This window comes from Aotus nancymaae, unplaced genomic scaffold (genome assembly GCF_030222135.1).
Source record: "Aotus nancymaae isolate 86718 unplaced genomic scaffold, 86718_ANA_hifiasm-v0.15.2.pri h1tg000036l, whole genome shotgun sequence".
NCBI lineage: Eukaryota > Metazoa > Chordata > Mammalia > Primates > Aotidae > Aotus > Aotus nancymaae.
In genome coordinates, this window is record NW_026988450.1 from 895233 (window position 1) to 901232 (window position 6000).

The following is a 6000-nucleotide window of genomic DNA, read 5'->3' on the forward strand; positions in this document are numbered from 1 at the left end:
CACAAAGAGTTTAATAATTTTCCCAACGCCCCACAGACTTGAGAGAGTGAGACTCTCTCAACAGAAAAGAGTGCCAGTGATTATTATGCATTGATTTTGTGTTCTGCAACTTTGCTGAATTCATATACTAGTTCTAACGGTTTCTCAGTGGAGTCTCTAGGGTTTCTACATGGAAGATCCTGCCATGTGCAGATGTAATTGTATTTTTTGGTTTCCAGTTTGGATGTATTTTATTTTTCTCTTGCCTAATTGCCCTGGCTTGGACTTCCAGTACCACGTTGAATAAAAGCGGTGAGAGTAGGCGTCCTCGGTAAGTGGCTGTGCTCTAACAGTCGTCCTCACTAAAGGGCCCCCTTGCTGCCCGGTGTCCATGCAGCCGTCCCGAGGACTCTGCCTGCACGCTGGCCGGGGAGAGCCGGTCGGTGCCTCGGTGAGGAGATCCGGACACGTGCACACACGCTCCCCCTCAGTTTTTCAACGTTAAGCGTCACGATAGCTGTGGACTATTCCTTCATAGCCTTTATCATATTGAGGTAATTTTCTCCTATTTCTATCTCATTGACGGTTTTTATCGGGAAAGGATGTTGAATTTTGTGAAGTGTGATTTTGTCTTTCTTTCCATTAATGTAGTATGTCACAGTAATTGATTTTTGTATGTTGAAACATCTTTGCATCCCCAGGGATAAATCCAACTTGATCATACAGTGTGATCCTTTGATGTGCGGTTGAGTTGAGTTTGCTGGTATTTTGTTGAGGACTTTTGCATCCAAGTTCACTAGATCCTATAGTTTTCCGACAGTGTCTTTGTCTGGCTTTAGTATCTGGGTAAGCTTCACACAATGAGTTTGGAAGTATTTCCTTTCCTCCTGTGCAATTTTTCGGAAGTTTAGGAAGGGTTGGAGCTAATCATGCTTTAAATGTTTGGTAGAATTCACCCATGAAGGCATCAGGCCCTGGACTTTTCTTTTTGAGGGGTTTTTGATTACTGACTGAATCTCCTTACTAGTTATAGGTCTGTTCGGATTTCCTATTTCTTCATGATTCGGTCTTGTAGGTTGTATGTTTCCAGAAATTTCTCCATTTCTTCTAAGTGAGCAAAGAACATGAACAGACATACACGCAGCCAACAGACGTGTGAAAAAAGCTCAACACCACTGATCGTTAGAGAAATGCAGATCAAAACCACAATGAGCTATCTCATACTAGTCAGAATGGCTATTACTAAAAAGTCAAAAAATAAAGGATGGTGGCACCGTTGTGGTGAGAAGGTACACTTTTACGCTGTTGGTGGGAGTATAAATTAGTTCAACATTGTGGAAGACAGTGTTGCGATTCCTCAAAGACCTAGAGGCAGAAATACCATTTGACCCAGAAACCCCATTACTGGGTATACACTTAAAGGAATATAATTCATTCTGTTATAAAGATACATGCACTAATATGTTCACTGCAGCACTATCCACGATAATGAAACATGGAATCAACCCAAACACCCGCTAATGATAGACTGGATTACAGCAAATGTGGTACACATGCACTATGGAATACTATGCAGTCATAAAAAGGAACAAAATTATGTCCTTTGCAGGGACATGGATGGAGCTGGAAGCCATTACCCTCAGGAAACTAACGCAGGAACAAAAAACCAAACACTGCATGTTCTCACTTATAAGTGGGAGCTGATTGATGAGAACACATGGACGCATGGGGGTAAACAACATACACCGGGCCCTGTGAGGTTTGTTACGTAGGTATACACGTGCCATGGTGGTGTGCTGCACCCATCAACCCGTCATCTACATTGGGTATTTCTCCTAATGCTTTCCCTCCCTTATCCCCCAACGCTCGAGAGGCTCTGGTGTGTGATGTTCCCCTCCCTGTGTCCACGTGTTCTTACTGTTCAACTCCCACTTATAAGTGAGAACACGCAGTGTTTGGTTTTCTGTTCCTGGGTTAGTTTGCTGAGAATGATGGTTTCCAGCTTCATCCATGTCCCTGCAAAGGACATGAACTCATCCTTTTTTATGGCATATATGTGCCATGTTTTCTTTATCAAGTCTGTCATTAATGGGCATTTGGGTTGGTTCCAAGTCTTTGCTTTTGTGAACAGTGCTGCAGTAAACATACATGTGCACGTGTCTTTATAGTATAATGATTTATAATCCTTTGGGTATATACTCAGTAATGGGATTGCTGGGTCAAATGGTATTTCTGGTTCTAGATCCTTGAGGAATCGCCACACTGTCTTCCACAATGATTGAACTAATTTACACTTCCACCAATGGTGTAAAAGTGTTCCTGTTTCTCCACATTCTCTCCAGCATCTGTTGTCTCCTGACTTTTTAATGATTGCCAGTCTAACTACCGTTAGATAGTATCTCATTGTGGTTTTGATTTGCATTTCTCTAATGACCAGTGGTGTTGAGCTTTTTTTCTTGTTTCTTGGCCGCATAAGTGTCTTCTTTTGAGAAGTGTCTGTTTATATCCTTTGCCCACTTTTTGACGGGGTTGTTTATTTTTTTCTTGTAAATTTAAGTTATTTGTAGATTCTGGATATTAGTCCTTTGTCGGATGTATAGATTGCAAAAATGTTCTCCCATTCTGTAGGCTGCCTGTTCACTCTGAGGATAGTTTCTTTTTCTGTGCAGAGGCTCTTTAGTTTAATTAGGTCCCATTTGTCAATTTCGGTACCATTACTTTTGGTGTTTTAATCATGAAGTCTTTGTGCATGCCTATGTCCTTCATGGTATTGCCTAGGGTTTCTTTTCAGGTTTTTATGGTTTTAGGTCTTATATTTAAGTCTTTAATCCATCTTGAGTTAATTTTTGTATAAGGTATAAGGCAGGGGTTCACTGTCAGTTTTCTGCACATGGCTAGCCAGTTTCCCAACATCATTTATTACATAGGGAATTATTTCCCTATTGCTTGTTTTCTTCAGGTTTGTCAAAGTTCAGATGGTTGTACATGTGTGGCTTTATTGCTTAGGCCTCTGTTCTGTTCCATTGGTCTATATATCTGTTTTAGTACCAGTACCATGCTGTTTCAATTACTGTAGCCTTGTAGTGTAGTTTGAAGTTAGGTAGTGTGATGCCTCCAGCTTTGTTCTTTTTGCTTAGAATTATCTTGGCTATTCAGGCTCTTGGTTGGTTCCATATGAAATTTAAAGTAGTTTTTTTTCTGATTCTGTGAATAAACTCAATCTATGAATTACTTTGGGCAGTATGGCCATTTTTATGATATTGATTCTTCCTATCCCTGAGCATGGAATATTTTTCCATTTGTTTGTGTCCTCTCTTACTTCCTTAAACAGTGGTTTGTAGTTCTTCTTGAAGAAGTCCTTCATATCCCTTGTAAGTTGTATTCCTAGGTATTTTATTCTCTTTGTAGCAATCGTGACTAGGAGTTCACTCATGATTTGGCTCTGTTTGTCTATTATTGGTGTACAGGAATGCTTGTGACTTTTGCACATTGATTTTATATCCTGAGATTTTGCTGAAGTTGCTTATCAGCTTATGGAGATTTTGGACTGAGATGATGGGGTTTTCTAAATATACAATCATGTCATCTACAAACAGAGACAATCTGATTTCCTCTGGTCCTATTTGAATACCCTTTATTTCTTTCTCTTGCCTGATTGCCCTGACTAGAACTTCCAATACTATGTTGAATAGGAGTGGTGAGAGAGGGGATCCTTGTCTTGTGCCAGTTTTCAAAGGGAATGCTTCCAGCCTTTGCCCATTCAGTATGATATTGACTGTGGGTTTATCATAAATAGCTCTTATTATTTTGAGATACTTATCAATACATAGTTTATTGAGAGTTTTTTTAGCATAAAGGGCTGTTGAATTTTATCAAAGGACTATTCTGCATCTATTGAGATAATCACGTGTTTTTTGTCATTGGTTCTGTTCATGTGATGGATTATGTTTATTGATTTGCATATATTGAACCAGCCTTGCATCCCAGGGATGAAGGGAACTTGATCATGGTGGATAAACTTTTTGATGTGCTGCTGGATTTGGTTGGCCAGTATTTTAATGAGGATTTTTGCATTGATATTCATCAGGGATATTGGCCTGAAATCTTTTTTTGTTGTGTCTCTGCCAGGTTTTGGTATCAGTATGATGCTGACCTCATGAAAAGAGTTAGGGAGGAGTCCCTCTTTTTCTATTGTTTGGAATAGTTTCAGAAGGAATGGTATCAGCTCCTCTTTATACCTCTGGTAGAATTTGGCTGTGAATCAGTCTGGTTCTGAGCTTATTTTGGTTGATAGGCTATTAATTACTGCCTCAATTTCAGAACTTGTTATTGGTTTATTCAGGTATTAAGCTTCTTTCTGGTTTAGTCTTGGGAGAGTGTATGTGTCCAGGATTTTATCCATTTCTTCTAGATTTTCTAGTTTGTTTGCATAGAAGGTGTTTATAGTATTCTCTGATGGTAGTTTGTATTTCTGTGGGATCAGTGGTGATATCCCATTTATCATTTTTTATTGTGTCTATTTGACTTTTCTTTCTTTTCTTCTTTATTAGTCTAGCTAGCAGTCTATTTTGTTAATCTTTTCAAAAAATAAGCTCCTGGATTCACTGACTTTTTGAAAAGTTTTTTATGTCGCTATCTCATTCAGTTCTGCTCTAATCTTAGTTATTTCTTGTTTTCTGCTAGCTTTTGGTTGTGATGTTAGGGTGTCGATTTTAGATCTTTCCTACTTTCTCCTGTGGGCATTCAGTGCTATAAATTTCCCTCTAAGCACTATTTTAGCTGTATTCTAGAGATTCTAGTATCTTGCGTCTTTGTTCTCATTGGTTTCAAAGAACTTTTTATTTCTGCCTTAATTTTGTTATTTACCCAGTAGTCATTCAGGAGCAGGTTGTTCAGTTTCTATGTAGCTGTGTGGTTTTGAGTGAGTTTCTTAATCTTGAGTTCTAATTTGATTGCACTGTGGTCTGAGAGACTGTTTGTTATGATTTCCATTTTTTTGCATTTGCTGAGGAGTGTTTTACTTCCAATTATGTGGTCCATTTTAGACTAATTGTGATGTGATGCTGAGAAGAATGTATATTCTGCTGATTTGGGGTGAAGAGTTCTGTAGATGTCTATTAGGTCTGCTTGATCCAGAGCTGAGTTCAAGTCCTGGATATCCTTGTTAATTTTTGGTCTCGCTGTTCTGTCTGATATTGACAGTGGGGTGTTAAAGTCTCCCACTGTTATTGTGTGGGAGTCTAAGTCTGTTTGTAGGTCTCTAAGAACTTGCTTTATGTATCTAAGTGCTCCTGTATTAAGTGCATATATGTTTAGGATAGTTAGCTCCTCTTGTTGCATTGATCCCTTTACAATTATGTAATGCTTTTCTTTGTTGTTGTTTTTTTTTTTTTTTAATTTTTGTTGGTTTAAAGTCTGTTTTATCAGAGACTAGGATTGCAACCCCTGCGTTTGTTTTTGCTCTCCATTTGCTTGTTAAATATTCCTCCATTTCTTTATTTTGAGCCTATGTGTGTCTTTGCCCATGAGACGGGTCTCCTGAATACAGCGCACCAATGGGTCTTAACTCTTTATCCAATTTGCCAGTCTGTGTCTTTTAGTTTGGGCATTTAACCCATTTACATTTAATGTTAATATTGCTATGTGTGAATTTGATCCTGCCATTTTGATACTAGCTGATTGTTTTGCCCGTTAGTTGATGCAGTTTCTTCATAGTGCCGATGTTCTTTACAATTTGGTATGTTTTTGCAGTGACTGGTACCAGTTTTTCCTTTCGATATTTAGTGCTTCCTTCAGGAGCTCTTGTAAGGCAGGCCTGGTGGTGACAAAATCTCTCAGCATTTGCTTGTCTGTAAAGGATTTTATTTCTTTTTCATTTATGAAACTTAGGCTGGATATGAAATTCTTGGTTGAAAATTCTTTAAGAATTTTGAATATTGGCCCTCACTCTCTTCTGGCTTTTAGGGTTTCTGCAGATAGATCTGCTGTTAGTCTGATGGGCTTCCCTTTCTCTCTGGCTGC